Here is a 24,019-nt window from a genome sequence, read left to right as displayed (position 1 = left end):
ACCGGGCGTGGCGGAAGAATCACGGTCCCAGCGGGGTGATGGACGGGGGAGGATATGGCACCGGCACCAGGACTAGCGAAGCAGCAGCGGCAGAGAGGGCCGGGGGCTCTGAAGCCTTCGGGACCTTAGCAGGCGAGCTGAGAGCAGGCGCCTCCGGAGCCGGCCTGGCCGCAAGGATCGCCCTCTCCTGAGGCTAGGCCTCCGAGCCTCGGGAGGACAATCCAGTCGCAGGAGCGCACGGGCCGGCCTCATCCTTATGCGCTGGAGGTGGTGCGGCTGCGGCAGGCTGCTTGGCCTCGGTTGTTTTGGCCTCCTCCTTCTTCTTCTTCGCCACCGGCGTCGACCTGGCCGCAGAAGAGGGACACATCAAGACACTACGACAAGAACAAGAAGCAAAGACAATATGGCGCACTTACTGGTCCACGACGACATAGTCCCTCGTCCTCTTCAGGAGCGCGAGGCCCGCGGGATTCATGGGCATAGGAGTCATCGTGCCCTCACGGGCAGACGGGCGCACGACCGGTTCTGCGATGGTGTCGGCAGGCGACGAGGCAGAGGCGTTGCCCCGTGAAAGCTGCGCCGACCTACCCTTCTTCGAGACCCCCAGCTTCAGCTTCTTCGGAGGGGTGCCCCGGGACCTCGTGGTGACCCCGGCGGAGCGCCGACTCCCTAAATGGGTGCTCGCCGGCATCGTCATCATCGGAAAGGACGTGAAGGAGATCGGTCTAGCGCGGGGGAGAAGTCTCCCCCACGCCTTCCCAGGTCGCCTCCGAGTCTGCCCTCTCCTCCTCCTCATGATCGCCGGAGGACACCGGGACCGGGGAGCCAAGGGGCTGGGAAGGCTCCAGCGGCACGAGTCCCCACTCATTGAAGACGGGCATGGCAGCGGCCACCTTCTCTCAATCAGGGCAGTGGTACAGTGAGAGATGGGTGTCCGGGGGGCAACCCTGGTCCTTCCCGAGCAAGGTGCGCAGCCGGAGGTCGCCTCCCGCGCCCTTGAGCCTCTATAGGGGGCGCGAGTGTGCCTGAAGCGGAGCCAGGCTGCGTCAGGAACTCCCTGACGATCATGGCTCCCGTCAGCTTCTTTGCCTTCGGGTCATCTGTCTTCAGGTCGGCCACCATCTTATCCAGCAATGCTTCGCCCGGGGATCGGTGGGCTTCTCGTGAGACCATCCGTCCTGGGGCATCGGCAGCCCGTTCGGCAGCTCCAGCCGAGGGTAGGAGCGCTTGGCGTCCATGAAGATCCACTTGTTCCGGAAGTCCTCCACCTTCTTCCCAGCCCGCCAAATCGCGTTCCTGCCATTGGCCGCGATGAAGCTGGCGCACCCCGAGCACTGGCTGCCATTGACCCAGAGGTAGAAGAAGTGGCGTAACATCACCACGGAGGGCATCACCCCCACAAACGCCTCGCAGTAAAAGGCGAAGATTGACAGGAGGAGGATGGAGTTGGAGTGAAGATGGAGGGAGCGGAGCTTGTAATGGCAAAGGATGGCGTAGAAGAAACTGGACAAAGGGGGAACCTGCCTGGCGAAGACGCTGTGCAGGAAGAAGGGGTAAAAGGTGCTGCCCAAGGATTCCGGCTTGGCGGAGCCGACCCGGAGCGCCGTCTCTCCCCCCTCGTTGCTACTGCTCGCCGTTAGCTGGAGCGCGGTGGCGAGGTGCTTCTCCCCAGCAATTGTGGACGCGCTCAGGGCTGGCTCGAACCAGGAGGCTTGACGCACAGCCGCGGCGGAGGGCTTTGCCTTGTCGGTGGCCATCGGTCGCGGACTTGGGGAAGAGGTTTGGAGGATCTGGAGGTTTTCTGGGCAGAAGGAGAAGGGGATCTAGAGCAAGGCGAAGGAAAAGCAATGAAAGCTCCGAAGCGGGCGCCAACCTTTTTGTCAGCCAGGAATGGTTGCCGAGGCAGCGTGGGGAAGCGGAGACGCCCACGTCCCATCAATCGCCACACGTCGACCAAGGCCGCAAGCGGTTAGGGCCCGTGGCGCTCCGCACTTGCCCTTTGGCTTCTCCTCGAAGCCAAGTTCGAGTGCGCCTTGGGCCTGGGGGCTACTGTCGGCGTTTTGGGAATGGGGGTACCCGGACTTGCTTGCCTGCGGCCCATGGCTCGATCGATGGCCTGGTATGGCCCAGCTTCAACATCAACAACTCAAGACCCTCGCGAGGGTCCAAGCCTCGCGAGGCGGATGACACCAAGACCTCCATGGGGGGCGGCCTCCCAGGCTGGCTCCCGAGGAGCGGAGATTTCTATGCAAGGCTCACCTCGCGAGGTTCAGGTGACGTGAGCCATGACAACCAAGGCCAGGCGGGCGCCAGCGGGTGCAGCGTACCAGTTTCCTCTTTGGTGCTAAAGAGGCAAGCGTAGGCCCGGAGTCTCGAGGAATCAGCCAAAGGTTTCCATTCCCATGCAACAAGACCAAGACCACCGGGACGGCAGGACGGAGGTCATCGCCGAGCCCACCACGGCGTCACCACTAGAGGCTTTTGCAGGCGAGGACTACTTTTGTCAGGATAGCATGTACTAGTTGTCTCCCTTCGAATTTGGCCGTTCTGGGATCCCTTCCCGCCTACATTTGGGAAGAGGACCAATGCCCCTATAAATAGAGCACCACCACCACCGTAGTAGGGGACGGATCATTCAGATCACCCTCACACCCACCAGCTCATTGAGCACAAGAACACTCCTCCTCCGGAGGTTGTTCTCCCACTGTACTAGCTCATCCTCAGCCCCTCGAGGCCAATCCACCACAAAGCAGGAGTAGGGTTTTACACCGCAAGGTGGCCCGAACCTGGGTAAACTGTTGTGTCTCTTTTCCATTCATTTTTTCGAGCTAGGCCCTGAGATTAGCGAGCAGGCAGACTGGGGAGGACGAGTTCTTCGCATGCACCCCAGAGTTTGAACCTCTCAAGGGTCTGCGGAACCCAAAATCCGACAATATCTATAATTTTTGATTGTTCCATGCTGTTATATTAACATTCTTGGATGTTTAATAATCATTTTATAGTGACTTTATGTCCTTTTTTGGGACAAACCTACTGACATAGCGCCCAGTGCCAGTTGCTGTTTTTTGCTTGTTTTTTTACTTCACATAAAATCAATACCAAACGGAGTCCAAATGCAGCGAAACTTTTTGGAGAGTTCTTTTGGACCAGAAAACACATGGTGGGCCAAGGAAGTACCAGAGGGGGCTCCGAGGGGAGCACAACCCACCTGGGCGTGCCTGGGGGCCCAGGCGCGCCCTGGTGGGTTATGCCCACCTCGGCCGCCTCCCGCACCGCCTATTTGCTCTATAAATACCCCAATATTCCAAAAACCCTAGGGGAGTCGACGAAACACAATTCCAGCCGCCGCAAGTTCCAGAAACCACACATCCAATCTAGACACGATCACAGAGGGGTTCGTCATCCCCATTGGTGCCTCTCCGATGTTGCGTGAGTAGTTCATTGTAGACCTACGGGTCCGCAGTTAGTAGCTAGATGGCTTCCTCTCTCTCTCTCTTCTGATTCTCAATACAATGGTCTCTTGGAGATCTATTTGATGTAACTCTTTTCGCGGTGTGTTTGTTGGGATCCGATGAACTTTGAGTTTATCATCAGATCTATTTTATCCATGAAAGTTATTTGAGTTTTGATCTCTTGTATGCATAATTTCTTCTAGCCTAATATTTCTTCTTCGAATCTTTGTTTTAGTTAGGCTGACTAGATCGATTTTTCTTGCCATGGGATGAGGTGCTTTGTGATGGGTTCGATCTTACAGTGCTCAATCCCAGTGACAGAAGGGGAAATGACACATATGTTTCGTTGCTATTAAGGATAACAAGATGGGGTCTATTCCTGCATGAATAGATCTTGTCTACATCTTGTCATCGTTCTTATTGCATTACTCCGTTTTCCATGAACTCAATACTCTAGATGAATGATGGATAGCGGTCGATGTGTGGAGTAATAGTAGTAGATGCAGGCAGGAGTCGGTCTGCTAATCTTGGACGTGATGCCTATATAATGATCATTGCCTGGATATCGTCAGAAATATTTGAAGTTCTATCAATTGCCCAACAGTAATTTTTTTCACCCACCGTAAGCTATTATTCTCGAGAGAAGCCACTAGTGAAATCTATGCCCCCCGTGTCTCTTCCTTAGCATATTTGCCTTCGAGGTATATTTTTATTTGCTTTTATTTTCAAATCTATTAATCCAAAAACCCAAAAATACCTTGCTGCAATTTATTCTTATTTATTTTATCTCGCGTTTCCGCGAGATCTATTTATCCAATCTACTACAACTTTATCTATCTTTTTACCCGGGAGGGATTGAGAACCCCTCTTTTATGTGGGTTGCACGTATTTGTTCTTTGTGTGCAGGTATCGTTTACATAGTGTTGCGTGGTTCTCCTACTGGTTCGATAACCTTGATCTCATCACTGAGGGAAATACCTACCGTAGCTATGTTGCATCATCCCTTCCTCTTTGGGGAAATACCGACTAGTTCAAGCCGCATCAAAAGGAATTTCTGGCGCCGTTGCCGGGGAGACATCATCAACTCCTATCAGGTTCCTAATCACAGATCTCATATCCTTGCAATTTACATTATTTTCCATTTGCCTCTCGTTTTCTTCTTCCCCACTTCACAAAAATGTAGCGACCAGACCTCAAATGGTCTGTGCTGCTGTGCACCAGTGTCATCCCTGGATCAGTAATGCTGACACGCACAGTACAAATGGAGGATTTATAACAGAGTAGCAATCACACACTTATTACATCGAATATCTCCGAAGAGAATAAGTATGATAAACATGGCTTAAGGCCATCTAAAAACGATAACAGCGGAAGACTTGGAAGATAAGTGAGTCCATCAACTCCAGCGGCATCACTGAGTATAAGACCACGACCTAAGGCACCTTACTCGTCGTCTGAAAAGTCTGCGACATGAAACGTTGCAGCCCGAAAACGGGTCAGCACATAGAATATGCTGGCAATGTAACACATAGAGAATAATGAACAATAATAATGCTATACTACATGCATATATGGCTGGTGGAAAGCTCTATGGTTACAATTTTGCGAAAAGCAAATTTTATCCTACTTCAAAGGAATAAGTTTTATTTAACTATCATGGTGGTTGTGAAACATTGAGATGGTTGACAGCATCTCAATCCCAATTAAGAAATCATCATTAACCCAACAAAATTAATTAAAAGTAACATAGTGACGAGATTCACATGATAATACAAGTACTAGATACTCAAGTTGTCCATAACCGGGGACACGGCTAACCATGATTAGTTTGTACACTCTGCAGAGGTTTGTGCACTTTTCCCCACAAGACTCGATCTCCTCCGTTGGATTACTCGCACTACATGGTGTTTGAGTAACGGATGACCGAGACACAGTCTTTCAGAAGTGTTTGCACCTTACGTATGGGGTAGACAGTTACACCTACTTTCCCCTACATCTGCTAGTCTACCACTGTAAGAGTTCACACAACTTAGTCAACTATGCTAGAGCCCATAATAGCTTGCGGCTGCACACGGAAGTTTCTAGCACGAATAATCTCATGATCCCTTTGAACCTGGGTGGCGGTCCAAAAGAAAAGCAGGCAATCCTGGAATACCCAGGTACCTCAATCCACCCAGATGTGAGTTTTAGTTGCCACCTTAAGTAAACCATTAATTAACAATCTCACATCTGTCATGGAAAATCTCTCAAACCCAATCCACGTCTACGAGCATAGCATGGCAATATAATAGCAACGTAGAAGTAACTCCCAAGGGTTTGATAAAAGAACAGGTAATAGGTACTACCTCAACTACTTCCCAATACCCACAATTTAATTAGATCCTAATCATGCAAGTGTTTTGAGGAAAATAGATCTAATGCAATAAAACTGGGTATGGAAGGTATGATCAAAGTGTTACTTGCCTTGCTGATGATCCGCAAAACCTAGCGATTCGAAGTAACAAGCGGCACACTCCGGGTACTCTATCGCAAACAAACAAGCATACAATCAGTACTCATCTAATGCACAGGTAAAACTCGAATGAAAGATCCAACCAGAAAGTTCAACTTAAGAACTCCAGTTTGCAAAAAGAATCAACTCGAAAGAAGCAACGAAAGTCAAACGGCGAAAGAAAGAAGCTTCGTTTACTAATCTGGATCTAGGTCAAATTTTACAGTAGCAAAAACTTGTTTGAGTAGGTTAAACGGAAAGAGAATTTTGAGACGAAACTCTAGGCGCTTGAATCGCCTGATTCCGATAAACGAGCGAGAAGTTAAACAGAAACGAAGATTCGATCAGAAATCGAATCTGAGAAAATAGCGGAAAAACGACGAAAAAGAAAAAAACGGACGAACGGTTAAAGAACGGACGTTCGTTAACAGAGAAAAACCGACGAACGCGTTCGTTAAAACGAACGGTTCGGTGAACGCTCGCAAAATAATAAAACCGAAAAAACCGATCTAGGTTTTTTTTAAACGAACGGTTTTTTTAACAAAAAACGGCAAACCGAACGGCATCGAGGTATACCTCGTCGGGGCGGCTCCGGCGGGGCTCCGGCGGGTGCGGCGGGGGTGCGGGGGCTCGGGGGAAGGGCGAGGGGGCGGCGAGGGGCGGCGAACGGCGGCGGCTCGGGCTCGGCTCCGGCGACGGCGAGCGAGGTGGGTGCGGGCGGCGGCGGGCGAGGTGAGGTGAGAGGAGAGGGGGGTATATATATAGGAGGGGGGGTGCTCCGGCGGCTTGGGGGAGGGGGCAAGCCGAGCGGGAGGCGGCTCCCATGTCCATGGCGGACACGGCGGCGCGGCGGCGTGCTGGGGAAGGAGAGGGGCGCGGGGTGGGCCGGCGGCCTGGCGCGGCTGGGCTCGGCCCGGCGGGCGCGCGTAGTTTTTTTTTTTAAACGTTCCGCGGAAAATAATTCATAGAAAAATAAATAAAAGTCCAAAAAATATAAAATAAATTTTTCCCGTCTAGTTAGAAAATCTAGAATAGGGTGAACATTTTTTAACACAAAATAAATATTTTGAAAACATGCAATATTTTTAATGCAATAAAAATTGCAAATAAAATCCAAATAAATTCCAATAAATGATTTTAACATTTTACCTCCAGTATTTCAATTGTTTTGGAGAAGTCATAGTTTCCTCTCATTTATTTTTAAAATGAAATATTTTTCCGGAGAGAAAATAATTAAAACCAAAATCCTCGTCTTATTATTTGATGAAAATCAAATATGAGAATTCGAGAAAATCCCCAACTCTCTCCGAGGGTCCTTGTGTTGCTTAGGATTTATCGAGGATTTGTCAAAATGCAATAAAACATGATATGCAATGATGATCTATGTATAACATACCAAATTGAAAATTTGGGATGTTACAAACCTACCCCCCTTAAGATGAATCTCGCCCTCGAGATTCGGGTTGGCTAGAAAACAGGTGGGAGTGGTCCTTCCGTAGATCTTCCTCTTGCTCCCAGGTGGCTTCATCTTCCGTGTGGTGACTCCACTGGACTTTGCAAAACTTGATAACCTTGCTGCGGGTAACTCGGCTGGCATACTCAAGAATCTTAACTGGTTTCTCCTCATAGGTCAAATCACTTTCCAGCTGAATCGTTTCCAGTGGCACAGTATCTCTCAGTGGTATCTCAGCCATCTCCGCGTGGCACTTCTTCAACTTGGAAACGTGAAATACATCATGAACTCCAGACAATCCTTCGGGCAATTCCAGCTTGTAGGCAACCTCTCCCATACGTTCCACAACTCTGTATGGTCCGATAAAACGGGGCGCTAACTTTCCCTTAACTCCAAAGCGCTTCACTCCTCGAAGTGGTGATACTCGAAGATACACTCGGTCTCCGACTTCGTGAACTGTCTCTTTTCGTTTAGAATCAGCATAACTCTTCTGCCTGGACTGGGCTACCTTGAGCCTATCGCGAATCAACCTCACTTTCTGTTCAGACTCCTTAATCAAATCTGGTCCAAACAACTGACGGTCTCCAACTTCGTCCCATAACAACGGTGTTCTACACCTCCTTCCGTACAAGGCTTCGAAAGGGGCCATCTTCAAACTGGTCTGATAACTGTTGTTATAAGAAAACTCCGCATATGGCAGGTTGTCGTCCCAACTAGATCCATAATCTAGGGCACAAGCTCTCAACATGTCCTCCAAAATCTGGTTGACTCTCTCGGTCTGTCCATCAGTCTGTGGGTGAAAAGCTGTACTAAATTCCAGCCTGGTTCCCAATGTTTCATGTAACTGCTTCCAAAACTTCGAGGTAAATTGGGTTCCTCTATCTGATACAATGGTCCTCGGAACTCCATGCAAACATACGATCCTGGTCATGTATATCTTCGCCAACTTAGCACTGGTGTAAGTGGTCTTCACTGGAATGAAATGAGCCACTTTCGTCAAACGGTCGACTACAACCCATATTGAGTCATAGCCTGAACGAGTCCTGGGTAATCCTGTGATAAAATCCATGCCTATTTTATCCCACTTCCATTCGGGTATCGGCAATGGTTGTAGCAATCCTGCTGGCTTCTGATGCTCTGCCTTCACTCTCTGACACACATCACAAACTGCTACATACTCTGCAATATCCTTCTTCATTCCGGTCCACCAGAAAGTATTCTTCAGATCCAAATACATCTTGGTATTCCCTGGGTGAATCGAGTACGGTGAATCATGGGCTTCTTGCAAAATCAACTTCCTGATCTCCGGATCATTTGGCACATAAACGCGGTCCTCAAACCATAAGGTATCGTGCTCATCCTCACGAAATCCCTTGGCTTTTCCTTTGCTCATCTTCTCCTTTATCTCTTCAATCTCCTTGTCTGTCTTCTGAGCTTCTCTGATCCTTTCCATCAAGGTAGACTGAATCTCCAGTGTCGCTAAATAGCCTCTTGGGACTATCTCCAAACATAGCTCGCGAAGGTCTTCGGCTAACTCCTGAGGTAACTCTCCTGTCATGAGGGTGTTGACATGACTCTTGCGGCTCAACGCGTCTGCTACTACGTTAGCCTTTCCTGGGTGATAATGCAATCTCATATCATAGTCCTTAATGAGCTCCAACCATCTCCTCTGTCTGAGATTTAACTCCTTCTGCGTGAAAATATACTTCAAACTCTTGTGATCCGTGTACACCTCACAATGGTTTCCGATGAGAAAATGTCTCCATGTCTTCAATGCATGAACCACGGCTGCTAACTCCAAATCATGTGTAGCATAATTCTTCTCATGGGGTTTAAGTTGTCGTGAAGCATATGACACAACTCTTCCTTCCTGCATAAGCACTGCTCCAAGTCCTCGACGAGAAGCGTCGCAATAAACTTCATAATCCTTGCGTTGATCTGGCAGAATCAACACTGGTGACGTAACCAATCGTTTCTTCAACTCTTGGAAACTAGCTTCACAATCCTCAGTCCAATTGAATTTGGTGTCCTTCTTTAATAGCTCAGTCATGGGCTTGGCAATCTTCGAGAAATTCTCGATGAATCTCCGGTAGTATCCTGCAAGTCCAAGAAAACTCCGGATTTCTCCAACTGTCGTGGGTGATTCCCAACTTGTCACTGTGTCAACCTTGGCAGGGTCCACTGCTATTCCTTCTCCAGAAATAACATGTCCGAGGAATCCAACTTCCTTCAGCCAAAATTCACATTTGCTGAACTTGGCATATAACTGATGTTCTCTGAGCTTCTCAAGTATCAATCGTAAATGCTCCTCATGCTCTTCCTCATCCTTGGAAAAGACTAAAATATCGTCAATGAACACCACGACGAACTTATCCAAAAACTCCATAAACACTTTGTTCATCAGGTTCATAAAATAGGCAGGTGCGTTAGTCAGACCAAATGACATAACGGTATACTCATACAATCCATATCTGGTGGTAAATGTCGTCTTGGGTATATCCTGCTCTCGAATCTTTAACTGATGGTATCCTGATCGTAGATCGATCTTGGAAAATACTTTAGCTCCTTGTAGGCGGTCAAACAAATCATTGATCATCGGCAGTGGGTACTTGTTTTTGATGGTCACTTCATTCAATCCACGGTAATCAACAACCATCCTCAGCGATCCATCTTTCTTCTCCACTAGAAGTACTGGTGATCCCCAAGGTGACGAACTTGGGCGAATATAGCCTTTATCCAGTAACTCCTTGATCTGCTTCTTAATTTCCTCCAAATCTTTTGCGGGCATCCTGTACGGTCTCTTAGATATTGGCCCTGTGCCTGGAAAAAGTTCAATCAAGAACTCAATGTCTCTATCTGGTGGCATGCCTGGCAACTCTTCTGGAAATACATCCGGATAGTCCTTCACCACTGGTACTTCCTCCTGTACAACTCCTGATAAGGAATTTACTTGAGTCCTCTTCGGCATATGCCGGGATACATACTTGATCCTTTTTCCTTCTGGGGTGGTAAGCAAAATCGTCTTGCTGGCACAATCGATGTTTCCTCCATACAACGATAGCCAATCCATCCCCAAAATCACATCCAAACCTTGCGACTCCAAAACTATGAGGTCTGAGGGGAAAACTTGCCTACCAATGGCCAATGGTATCTGAAAACATCCTTGGGTTGCCATATACTCTGCTCCTGGCGAGGTTACTAACATAGGGGTTCTGAGAACTTTGGTGGACAGCTTAAACTTATTCACAAATCCCCTTGATATGTATGAATGCGATGCACCAGTATCGAAAAGAACGGTTGCAGTAAATGACTTAACCAAAAACTTACCTATTACTGCATCAGGCTGAGCTTCAACCTCCTCCACGCTCACGTGGTTCACATGCCCTTTGTTGAACGGGTTCGGCTTCTTCCCAGAGCTTCCATTGCCATTTCCATTTTGGGCTTCAGGACATTCATTGGCATAATGTCCATTCTTCTGGCACTTAAAGCAAGTGACTTGGCTCAGGTCCCTCTTGGCTGGGGTAGATGGGTTGGTGCGGCTCTGTCCGTTGCTTCCTCCATTCCCATTACCATTTTTAGAGCCATTATGGTTGTGCGAACTACCTCCTCCATGGGTATGCTGAAACTGTCCTCCCGGCTTCGGGGCAAAACGAGGCTTCTGTTGAGCTCCTGAGTTATACTTCCCTTGTCCATACTTCCTCTTACGGTTTTCAATCTGCTGTTGCTTCCCTTCAATCATGAGAGCTCTATCTACCAGCTCCTGGTAGTTGTTGAAGGTTGCTACCATCAACTGCATACTCAGCTCATCATTCAGTCCTTCCAAAAACTTCTCCTGCTTGGCTGCATCTGTAGCAACGTCATCTGGTGCATAACGTGCTAACTTACTGAAATCCTCCACGTACTGGCCTACGGTGCGTCCTCCTTGGCGTAGGTTGCGGAACTCACGCTTCTTCATAGCCATAGCTCCTGCTGAAACATGTGCTATACGGAAAGCTTGCTGAAACTGATCCCATGTGACAGTGTCAATAGGGTGCGTGGCTGTATAATTCTCCCACCATGATGCTGCGGGTCCATCAAGCTGATGTGCGGCAAAACGCACTCTTTCCGCATCTGTGCATCCTGCAGTGGTCAACTCCCTTCCAACTTTGCGGAGCCAATCATCTGCAACAATCGGCTCGGTGCTACTGGAAAACACCGGCGGGTTTAGCCTTAAGAAACGGGCTAAGTGATCAACAGGTGGTGGTGGCGGTGGGTTGTTGTTGTTGTTGCCTTGGTTCTGCACTAACACTTGCATCAGGGCATTCTGTTGCTGAATCAACTGGGTGATCTCTGGTGGGAAAACAAATCCGGTGTCGCGTCTCGGAGGCATCTGGGTTTAGAAAAGATGAGAGTTAAGAATAGAATGAGGTCTAGAGAGAAAACACTACCCATATGCTCATGAGACAAATACAATCAATATCACTCAATCAATTCAAACAAGGCAAAACAATCGATCTAACTAGCGTTACAAAGTGCTTGAACTATACTATTAAATGGGGGAAAACTACTACTGATATGGTGGTCTAATAAAATTCTAATCCGTTGAAGACTCCATGATGTCCGCTCCAGCTTCATCAACAAAGTCATCTTCACTTGGTTCCGAGTCGGTGTCGTCGATGATGATGTAGTTATCCGGACAAGTGCATTCGTCGACTTCTGCTTTTGGCACTGGATTTCCCATGAATACTCCAATCTTCTTCTCCAGCTCGTCATTCTTCCCTACTAGTGCGATGATTTCCTCCATATAATCCTCGCGTGTAGCCTTGAGTTCTTCTTGGAGCTCCTTGATCTTCGTCAATGCCTTCTTCAGTTCTTCCTTGTCCGTGCACATCTGGTTCTCCTGGCGACGAATATGTTGGTTCTGCTCCTGGATGAAAGCTGCAATTGATCCATCCTTCTTGGTTCTGATCATCTCCCATTGCGCGTCTCGGCGTCCACAAATTTGGTAAATTGTATCCTTAAGCTCCTGGTGATAGACTTCTCCAATGCGTCCCATGGCGATGTGAGCGGCCATGCTCTTCCCTAAACTCCAAGTTGGTGCTTCGAAAACCAATCTTATGGGTTCAGTAACTGGCACAAACGTCCTTCCTAGAATGTGAACTTGAATCTTCCAGCTCTCCTCTTCAGGTAATGTGGCGTTGTAGGTTCCGGTGATGCTTGGTATTCCTATGTTCAAGTACTTGGTGACTTCCTTCAAGTGTCGACCAAACGGCGTGTCTTCATCTGGTTGCATAAACTTGCTCCTTGCATCCGCCATTCCTAAAAGAGTAGAAAGTGGAGAGGGGTCAGAAATGAGAAGAGAGAAGCTTTCTAGGGCTTAAGCTTAGTGGTCGTGTCCTACAGTCAGCGTGTGCTCTGATACCAATTTTGTAGCGACCAGACCTCAAATGGTCTGTGCTGCTGTGCACCAGTGTCATCCCTGGATCAGTAATGCTGACACGCACAGTACAAATGGAGGATTTATAACAGAGTAGCAATCACACACTTATTACATCGAATATCTCCAAAGAGAATAAGTATGATAAACATGGCTTAAGGCCATCTAAAAACGATAACAGCGGAAGACTTGGAAGATAAGTGAGTCCATCAACTCCAGCGGCATCACTGAGTATAAGACCACGACCTAAGGCACCTTACTCGTCGTCTGAAAAGTCTGCGACATGAAACGTTGCAGCCCGAAACGGGTCAGCACATAGAATATGCTGGCAATGTAACACATAGAGAATAATGAACAATAATAATGCTATACTACATGCATATATGGCTGGTGGAAAGCTCTATGGTTACAATTTTGCGAAAAGCAAATTTTATCCTACTTCAAAGGAATAAGTTTTATTTAACTATCATGGTGGTTGTGAAACATTGAGATGGTTGACAGCATCTCAATCCCAATTAAGAAATCATCATTAACCCAACAAAATTAATTAAAAGTAACATAGTGACGAGATTCACATGATAATCCAAGTACTAGATACTCAAGTTGTCCATAACCGGGGACACGACTAACCATGATTAGTTTGTACACTCTGCAGAGGTTTGTGCACTTTTCCCCACAAGACTCGATCTCCTCCGTTGGATTACTCGCACTACATGGTGTTTGAGTAACGGATGACCGAGACACAGTCTTTCAGAAGTGTTTGCACCTTACGTATGGGTAGACAGTTACACCTATTTCCCCTACATCTGCTAGTCTACCACTGTAAGAGTTCACACAACTTAGTCAACTATGCTAGAGCCCATAATAGCTTGCGGCTGCACACGGAAGTTTCTAGCACGAATAATCTCATGATCCCTTTGAACCTGGGTGGCGGTCCAAAAGAAAAGCAGCCAATCCTGGAATACCCAGGTACCTCAATCCACCCAGATGTGAGTTTTAGTTGCCACCTTAAGTAAACCATTAATTAACAATCTCACATCTGTCATGGAAAATCTCTCAAACCCAATCCACGTCTACGAGCATAGCATGGCAATATAATAGCAACGTAGAAGTAACTCCCAAGGGTTTGATAAAAGAACAGGTAATAGGTACTACCTCAACTACTTCCCAATACCCACAATTTAATTAGATCCTAATCATGCAAGTGTTTTGAGGAAAATAGATCTAATGCAATAAAACTGGGTATGGAAGGTATGATCAAAGTGTTACTTGCCTTGCTGATGATCCGCAAAACCTAGCGATTCGAAGTAACAAGCGGCACACTCCGGGTACTCTATCGCAAACAAACAAGCATACAATCAGTACTCATCTAATGCACAGGTAAAACTCGAATGAAAGATCCAACCAGAAAGTTCAACTTAAGAACTCCAGTTTGCAAAAAGAATCAACTCGAAAGAAGCAACGAAAGTCAAACGGCGAAAGAAAGAAGCTTCGTTTACTAATCTGGATCTAGGTCAAATTTTACAGTAGCAAAAACTTGTTTGAGTAGGTTAAACGGAAAGAGAATTTTGAGACGAAACTCTAGGCGCTTGAATCGCCTGATTCCGATAAACGAGCGAGAAGTTAAACAGAAACGAAGATTCGATCAGAAATCGAATCTGAGAAAATAGCGGAAAAACGACGAAAAAGAAAAAAACGGACGAACGGTTAAAGAACGGACGTTCGTTAACAGAGAAAAACCGACGAACGCGTTCGTTAAAACGAACGGTTCGGTGAACGCTCGCAAAATAATAAAACCGAAAAAACCGATCTAGGTTTTTTTTAAACGAACGGTTTTTTTAACAAAAAACGGCAAACCGAACGGCATCGAGGTATACCTCGTCGGGGCGGCTCCGGCGGGGCTCCGGCGGGTGCGGCGGGGGTGCGGGGGCTCGGGGGAAGGGCGAGGGGGCGGCGAGGGGCGGCGAACGGCGGCGGCTCGGGCTCGGCTCCGGCGACGGCGAGCGAGGTGGGTGCGGGCGGCGGCGGGCGAGGTGAGGTGAGAGGAGAGGGGGGTATATATATAGGAGGGGGGGTGCTCCGGCGGCTTGGGGGAGGGGGCAAGCCGAGCGGGAGGCGGCTCCCATGTCCATGGCGGACACGGCGGCGCGGCGGCGTGCTGGGGAAGGAGAGGGGCGCGGGGTGGGCCGGCGGCCTGGCGCGGCTGGGCTCGGCCCGGCGGGCGCGCATAGTTTTTTTTTTAAACGTTCCGCGGAAAATAATTCATAGAAAAATAAATAAAAGTCCAAAAAATATAAAATAAATTTTTCCCGTCTAGTTAGAAAATCTAGAATAGGGTGAACATTGTTTTAACACAAAATAAATATTTTGAAAACATGCAATATTTTTAATGCAATAAAAATTGCAAATAAATTCCAATAAATGATTTTAACATTTTACCTCCAGTATTTCAATTGTTTTGGAGAAGTCATATTTTCTCCTCTCATTTATTTTTAAAATGAAATATTTTTCCGGAGAGAAAATAATTAAAACCAAAATCCTCGTCTTATTATTTGATGAAAATCAAATATGAGAATTCGAGAAAATCCCCAACTCTCTCCGAGGGTCCTTGAGTTGCTTAGGATTTATCGAGGATTTGTCAAAATGCAATAAAACATGATATGCAATGATGATCTATGTATAGCATACCAAATTGAAAATTTGGGATGTTACAAAAAATTTGCCGTTTTATTCGCCCTCTTTCTCGTTCGATCTTTTGTTTACTTGTGTTGCAGTGTGCCTTCTATATGCTTGCATCTTCGCTTGCTAAAAATCTATTGATATGGATGCTCATCCACTTGCTAATATTCTTAAAAGATCCAATCATGATGAACCAATTGCTAGTGAGTTGAGTGCACTAGATTGTCTTTATGAAGTTTTGCTTGAGATACTTGAATCTGAAAATTGTGCCGAAGAAACTTATGAAGTGATTAATGATAGCTCCTTGAATGAAAAGCATGATTGCAATGATTTTACCACAAATTCTATTAATTTCAATTGAGTTAGTGATATGCAAAACCCCAAGCTTGGGGATGCTTGTTTTGCTATGTCCACTACTTATTGCAATGATCATGATTGTGGTGATAATGATTCTTATGATCTTGAAAATTTATTTAAACCTCATGATGAATTTGCTTGCGATAATATTAAAAGTGGGTTTGTAAGAGTGTCAACTTTAGCTAAAAATAATCCCACATATTTGGAGAGTGTTCAATGTTATGAAATTTTTGATAAAAGTGGGCTTGGAGAGGTCATGACTTTATTTGATGATAATCCCACTATTTTGGAAGAGTGTCAACTTGGCATGCATGTGGATCATGAAGAGAATACTTTATGTGATAGTTATATTGTTGAATTTGATTATGATCCTGCTTGTAATTATTATGAGAGAGGAAAATATGGTTGTAGAAATTTTAATGTTATTAAATTTCCTCTCGTTATGTTGATATTCAATGTTTTATTCATTTCCTTTGCATATGTTAGATATTTCTTGTCATGATACTTTGTTTGCTTATAAAATTCCTATGCATAGGAATTATGTTAGATTTAAATGTTTTTGTCATATGCTAGATTATGCTCTCTTTGTGCTTCAATTCCGGTCTTCCATGTGAGCATCATTAAAATTATTATGCCTAGCTAGGGGCATAAAACCATAACGCTTGTTGGGAGGCAACCCAATGAATAAATTTTATTTTTGCCATTTTCTTTCTGTTCTTGAGTGTTTGCACAATTATGCTACTATTATTATTGTGTTTTTATGCTTCAATTAGTGTTTGTGCCAAGCAAAGCCTTTGGGATCATGTTGGGTGATAGTTGATTTGATCTTGTGGAGAAACAGAAACTTTGCGCGCCAGTAACAGAATTATTAAAAATCACAGAAGCGTGATAAAATTCTGAATTTTTTACACAAGATTGATATACAAATTTCCCATGTTGTCCTAATTGTTCGGAATTTTTGGAGTTACAGAAGTATTCGAAGTTTTCAGATTGCTAAAGACTGTTATGTTTTTGACAGATTCTGTTTTCTTTGCGTTGTGGGCTTATTTTGATGAATCTATGGACTCTATCGGGGGGTATGAGCCATAGCAAAGTTGGAATACAGTAGATATAATGCAAAAATAAAATATGAATGGGTTTGGAATAGTACTTAGAGTAGTGATTTGCTTTGTTATACTAACGGATCTCACGAAGGTTTTGTTGAGTTTTGTGTGGTTGAAGTTTTCAAGTTTTGTGTGAGATCATGATGGATGAAGGAATAAGGAGTAAGAAGAGCCTAAGCTTGGGGATGCCCCATGGCATCCCAAGCTATCATCTAGAAGAGAAGCAAGCAACTAATCTTGGGGATGCCCGAGTGGCAACCCCTCTTTCTTCTAACGACCATCGGTATTTTACTTGGAACTATATTTTTATTCGTCGCATATCATGAGTTTTGTTTGGAGCGTCTTGTATGATATGAGTCTTTGCTTGTTTTGCTTTTTATTTTGTGTCATCTATCCTTGCTGGACACACCTATTTGAGAGAGCCAAAATTATGGTATGACTTGTTAGAATTGCTCTCTATGCTTCACTTAAATCTTTTTGAGCTATGGAATTTCTCTAGTGCTTCACTTATATCTTTTTTGAGCATGGTGTGCTTTAGTATTTTTGAAGAAATGCTCTGATGCTTCACTTATATTTATTTAAGAGTTAGTAATTTTTTTTAAAAGAAATTCTCTCATTATTCACTTAAATTATTTTGAGAGAAGAAACTTTTTATGCTCATGTTCTTCACTTAGATTTTTTTGAGCTATCAAAAGCAACATATGAAATTAGTTCCAAAGTGATAGATATTCAAGATGGATATAATAAAAAAATTCATGAAGATCATTGGACAAAATAAACTTGATTCTTTGTAATAGTTTTGTGATATGATGATATAATATGTAAGTCATGTTGATGAGTAATTATGCTTTAGTAAGATTATTGGTGTTAAGGTTTGTGATTCCCTATGCAAGCACGAAAGTCAATAGTCATGCAATGAAATTACATCCTACTTGTGGTGCATTATTCGGTGTTAGTTATGCTTAATGCTCGCTTATGATATTTTTTGTTTCTTGATTGGATGCTTCTCAATCTTTTGCTAGCCTACTTGTGCATCCAAAATCTTTAAACCAGTTTTTGCCATATGAGTCCACTATACCTACCTATATGTGGTATTCTTTTTCCTATCTAAGCAAATATTTATGTGCCATCTCTAATCTTCAAAATAAATTTCCTTTTTGTGTGCTCGTACCGCTCATGAAACGGTAGGGGGTGGATGATATGTTCCCATGCTAGATGTGTTATTCTCAAGATGAGTGTTTATTCACTTGTCATTGCACGACAGTACAGCAAAGGTATTAGGGATGCCCAGTCCCAAAAAGAAAGAAAATGAATTTCCTTTATGTTGTCAAATAATAAATTCCTTGAAAAGTGTTGGTATGGATGGCACCCGTGGATTCAGTTAGCCGTGGAATGTGAAAGTATGGTGGAAAAAGGAATACAATTTATTTTCTGTGTGGGAACCGCCTATGATATATCTAGCGTGGAAATTATTGGGAACTACTCGATCGTTTTCGTTGACAGTAAAGGCATGCCACCCAAAATGTTTTATCTCTATCTTTTTCGCTTTGAGCTCTGGCACCTTTACAAATCCCTACTTCCCTCTGCGAAGGGCCTTTCTATATATGTTATGCAATTTTTATTTTGAGTCTCCATCTTCTCTTATAAAGCACCAACTAAGGGGCAATATGATTGTACTTGAGCATTGGGTGTAGCTAATATACGAGTATGTTTCATGAATGGATCAATGATTGTGTATAATGGGCTAGGGATAACTTGCTTTAGTGTTGATATTTTGAAAGACATGGTTGCTTGTTGATATGCTTGAGTATTGAAATCTTCATGTCAAAATTAAACTATTGCTTTGAATCATATAAAAGTTCAAATGTCCATGCTACAAAAGAAAAGAATATGTGATCACTACTACATGATGGTCCAAACGCGACACTATGATCAGAGACCCTTCGACGAAACTGTATGCGATGCCATAATCGCAAACTGTGGTGTAAAAAAACCGTCAAAAAAAGTTTCAAAACGTTTGCCATGACAGATGCATCAAACACGGTTCAGATTTTAGTTGCATGTGCGATGCAGGGCATACAGTTCAGTTCAATTAACTGTTTGCAATGAGGAGGAACAAAAGAAACGGACAGCCGGATGAAGGTGTGTGAGATATACAACATACGGTTCACTAGGATGAACTGTGTGTGATTAGGCAACATAATGGAAACGGTTCAACTGAACAAGATGTGTGCGATACGCGGCAAACAGGTCCGTAATCAGAAATGTGTGCGAAGACCAATAATAACACAAACGATTGTTGCTAATAAACCGTGTGATTTGCTCTGTCTACAGAAGAATAACATGTATATCTTTACCTAATAATAAACAAAAATGGGTGTCTACAGAAGAATAACATGTATATCTTTACCTAATAATAAACAAAAATGGGTTTCTGCCCGTACGTCGTCAGCCTTTTTGCAGAAAAGTCCCTCCATTTATTAGAATTCAACCCGCCATCCTATTTTAAGTGGGTATATCAGAAAATGCTTCATTTTTACAAAAACAACCCTGCATTAGTTACAATCCTACCCGCGATCCTTAATTAAACTGCTTCACCGCGTTCTCCACCGCCGGGTACCGGCCACCACTTGCCGTCGGCGTCCACGCCGTAGGAGACAGCGAAGGGGTGATGCGTCGCGGCGGAAAAAAAGGTAGGAGGCGGGGTCAGCCTGCTGGTTTGCCAACGCCGGAGAGGCTCGTGGCAGGGAGCTCCTCTCCTCTGCTTCAGGCACAAGTCGGTTGAAGCGCTCGGGCTGCAGAGCTACGGGGCGGGGGCCGAAGGGTGGCGAAGGCGCTGGATGGGACTTGGTGCAGGTCTCCGGTGAGATGGAGATGGCGTGGAGGGGGTCTAGATGCCGGCGGGTCCTTGGCCGGCGGCGCTCCGACATCGGGCGGCCATGGCCATCTCTCTGCAGAAAAATAAAAGATAGAGAGAGCTTTTAGAGAAAAGAACGGGAGAGAGAAGAGAGATGGAGGAAGAAGGGGAGGGCTCACCAATGTCACGTCTTGGCTGGAGACGCTCGGCAGCGAGCTGAAGAAAGGGAAGCGGTCGTGGGGCTCCTGGTTCCTAGGAAGTGCGAGCATCGAAATGTTGCTCAGGGGCTGCCGTGCTCGCGCGCGAGACCGACCCATGTCTGATTTGGATTGAAACAAAGAACGATGGTATGCTTCACCAACCAAAAATGCGGAAGCAGACCTGGGAGGAAGGTCACGAACAGTTGAAGAGGAAAGAGAAGCGTGAAATCCAAAAAAGAGAGGGGAGAGAGCCAATTTGAAGATACAGGAAAAATGGTCCGGGGTCAAGATACAGAGAAAAGGACTTGCGCTGGGACGGCATGTCGGCATGCCATGGCCGCCCATCCGATGGTGGGGTCGCTGTTGAATTACACGAGTACGACCGTGGCTGTCGGTGCTGGAGTGCACGACCGGAGCTAGAGGAGCCCTTCATGGCCGGAGGAGCGGGGATTCCCAGCGGGGGGAGCAGCCATCGCCATGGCCGGGTGGTGCGGGGATCCGGGGGAGCTGGTGGAGGGGGAGGCGGGTAGCCAGCGCCCATGGCCGGGGGTGGTGCGGCGTGCGGGGATCTAGTGGAGCGGGGAGGGTGGGGGTGGAGATCCAGCGGCGTGCGGCGCGGCAGTGGGTGTAGGCGGCAGGGGCGGCGTGACCCAGGGGAGGTCCGGTTGTGGACAACTGCCATCACGGAAGAGAAACCGAGGATTGCGAGCGACAACTCCAAGGAGCACTACCGACGCGGCTGCTGGTTTCTTCTAGACCAGCTAACGCGTGTGTGGCTAGCTTTATCTTTAGACTAGCGTGCACACATGTCACAATTCCTATTTTTTTTCTGTTTGCCATTTAAAAAAATTCCTGCTTTTTGTAGTTTGGATGTTTTTCCTTTGCAAAATTAATACTTTGGATCCTTCACGCACCGATAAAAATATCCGAGTCCATCACGCGAAAGTGTTAGAGCATTTACAGCCGAACATCTTCAATCCGTCTCAGGACGGTTAGTCACTGACAGGTCACGAAAATTCGACTTAGACGGGCGCCTGAAACGGGTCTCAAACGCCCGGGCCGACCGGCACCCTCATATAGCCTAAATATGGGCCGGATATGGGGGTGCCCGGGCGCGTCCTCCACGTCAGACCCGGCCCACGCTGTCTCACCCGACCCTTTATATATTCCTCTCCATCCGCTCGCCGAACCAAACATTAACCACTTCACTCCACTCTCCTGTGTTGATGTCCCTCATGAACTCATAATGACTGGCTACTAAAAAAACACCATACATACATGGAGAAGAATTAGATAATGTTACACTAACATCTATACACATGTCAGGGCACACGAGACGAAAGCATATATGCTTGCACATCCAGTAAAGTAACATATAAAATAAATTGTCCCAACTGATCCCGATTCATACAGTGCATAATAAACGAGATAGGAGCAATTAAGAGAATAGTAATATGGTGTGTCCTTAAGGAAGGAAAGAAATTAAGAGGAATAATATCAGGCTGGAAGGAATGGAATTAAGAGAAAGATTAAAACTCTCATGTCGGAGAAGGAAAGAATAAAATCCGTTCTTGCTAGGGACAAAAAGGAAATAGTACGATCAGAAATTAATATTTAAAATGTTTTTGCCTTCTGAAAAATGATGTGTAATTATTAGGAATCGTTCGTGCATTTTAATTTATTTTGCGAAGTTTTAAGAAAAGTTGTCACGTGTTAAACTAATATTCATATAATTTTAAAATTGTTCACCCTTTTCTGCAAGAAAACGTTTCTGTTATTCTAAAAAGTGTTCACATGCTTAAAAATCGTAATTAAAAAAATATACATCCTCTTTTAAGAAGTCCATGTGATTTAAAAAATCGTAATTAAAAAATATCCATTCTCTTGTAAGAAGTCCATGTGATTTAAAAAGATTATAATTTTTTAAAGAATATCGATGCATTTTGAAAACTAATATACTATTTTAAAGTGCATGGGGCATAGGAGGGATAGTGTGTGACTAGGTGTAGGTTGCAACGGGAAGGGCAGACGTCATGTCCAGCTCACTGATTAGTTTTAAAACTATTAGAATTCACTTTGTGATGGTGTGGTTCAGTGGCAAGTGTGAGTGGGTTTAGGGTTTAGGCGGTGGCCGAGATCGTCACCATGGGATTGGCCGTGTATGGACGAAATGTGATCAGATGGACACCACGATCATAGTTGATGAAGGCGGGAATGAGGATAAGCAATAACATGGATGAGGCGGTATGTTAAAATAGATATCATGGACATAAGTCATGTTTATTATGCTAGAAGCATGTGTTTTATTCTCCCGTTGCAACGCACAGGCATGTTTGCTAGTATATATAACAAAAATAAACATCCTATTACATAAGTGACTATACAGATCATTCACACACACCTCAATAAACAATTGCATGCATTCTAAAGTAGGAGAAACGATCGTCTAGTCATCTATCGCGTACTAGACATGTTGTTTATACAGTCTCTCATGCCACACACTATGCCAGGTGTTCTTGTCCTTCTTGCTCTCATTCTTCATCTTCATGTAGTAGGGGTCGATGATGGTCGAGGCGAGGTCAACCAGGGAGTTCAGTTTGTTTCTGTCGCTGCCCCAGACCTTGTAGAGGTGCTGCATGTTGACAAGATTCGGGCATTTCAAGCCCGAAACCTTGTGCGCTTTTAGATCGTTGGTGGTGTCCACCGTAGCGAAACTGTAGTCGGAGCTATTGATAAACCTGGAGAAATGCTCGCAAGGCCTTGCGGCAAGGTGGTAGTGGTAGACGAGGACGTCATGTCGCACGCACAACTGGGCGACGACAACCTTCTGATCGTGCCCGGCACGACCGATGGTGTACTCGAGGTCCAAGCCGACCACTTGGTACTTGTCCTCGGCAAGGGACTGCTCCATAGTTTGGATGGAGCTCTCCACCGAGACCGGATCGTTCATGTACACCGCCGAGAGGGCCTTCCCTCTCACGTGGGTGTCCACTACGTGATGCGTGGTGAACTGCCCGCCGTTGTCGTTGTCGGCCGCTGGCAGCGCCATTGGAGCCACGGGGATTGCCATTGGAACCGCTGGATTTCCTCTCTGTATGTGTCGTCGTGGGTGCGCTTATTGTGTCGTGTGATAGGAGAGATGAAAGTAAATGGCCGCGGGAATAAATGGGGGCCGGGCGGCCTGGATTCTCGGCGCGTCCGCATGGCAGTTTGTGCAGCGGGTAACTGCATTGTCGCGCTGCGCCCAGCGCAACCGCATGCACATGAACGTGCGTGATCGTGCGCTGGCCCCAAACACTGGCAGCACGCTTGGAGGGACGAGGGCAGAGCACCCGGAGGGACGTGACAGCAGAGCGCGCGCGGCGGGACGCGAGCATTGAACGCCGCGGCCGCCTGAACCGCAAGCAACCACACACATAGAGCAGTTGAACACGCAGGAAATGGTCGCCTACAAGCCGTCCGACAGTTGCGTCGCTGCGTAGAGAGCGGCCCTGTGCTACTACCTTCGTCTTGGTCTATAGTCCCCTTTATATTCTGTGCCATACTATGCCCTCAAATTTAACCAACAAAATGTTAATGCATGTTATAAAAATTATATAATTGGAAACTACATTCAAATACGAATCCAACTATATAATCTTTAGCGACATGCATTCGTATTTTATTAGTTAAATCATACTTACAAACCAGGACGGGGGTATAGTAGGTAATTAAATCGCAAACATTTTTTTATTAACTGTATGTGTACGTGGCCTTTCGTCCTCCTCCCGCACGTCTTTTCACCCCGCTGCCACAGACGGCTTATAGCGCAAGCTTGCACATCGCGCGGGGGCGTTCTCTTGGCCAAACGGTGGCGCCAATGAATCATCAGTGGGCCCATTCCCGTGCAACCTCGCAGGTTCCCACGCAGGCTTCCTGCCCGACTCGGTGAAATCCCCCAAAATCCCAATGCTTACCGGTCTGCTATATAAACCCTCACGGCCGGCGAGTCACTACAAAAAAGAGACACAT

The 24,019-nt window shown here is 45.9% G+C and overlaps 1 non-coding gene across 1 annotated transcript; it reads right to left on the bottom strand.

Moving 5' to 3' along the window:
- Positions 1-19,235: 19,235 nt before the first annotated feature.
- Positions 19,236-20,764, bottom strand: LOC109775737 (uncharacterized). Its single transcript, XR_012188932.1, has 2 exons — positions 19,988-20,764; positions 19,236-19,902 (listed from the first exon to the last, which is right to left on the bottom strand). It is a non-coding gene; the product is annotated as an uncharacterized protein (transcript).
- Positions 20,765-24,019: the final 3,255 nt, after the last annotated feature.

This window comes from Aegilops tauschii, chromosome 7, assembly GCF_002575655.3.
Source record: "Aegilops tauschii subsp. strangulata cultivar AL8/78 chromosome 7, Aet v6.0, whole genome shotgun sequence".
NCBI lineage: Eukaryota > Viridiplantae > Streptophyta > Magnoliopsida > Poales > Poaceae > Aegilops > Aegilops tauschii.
This window is presented reverse-complemented; position numbering and strand designations above follow the sequence as displayed.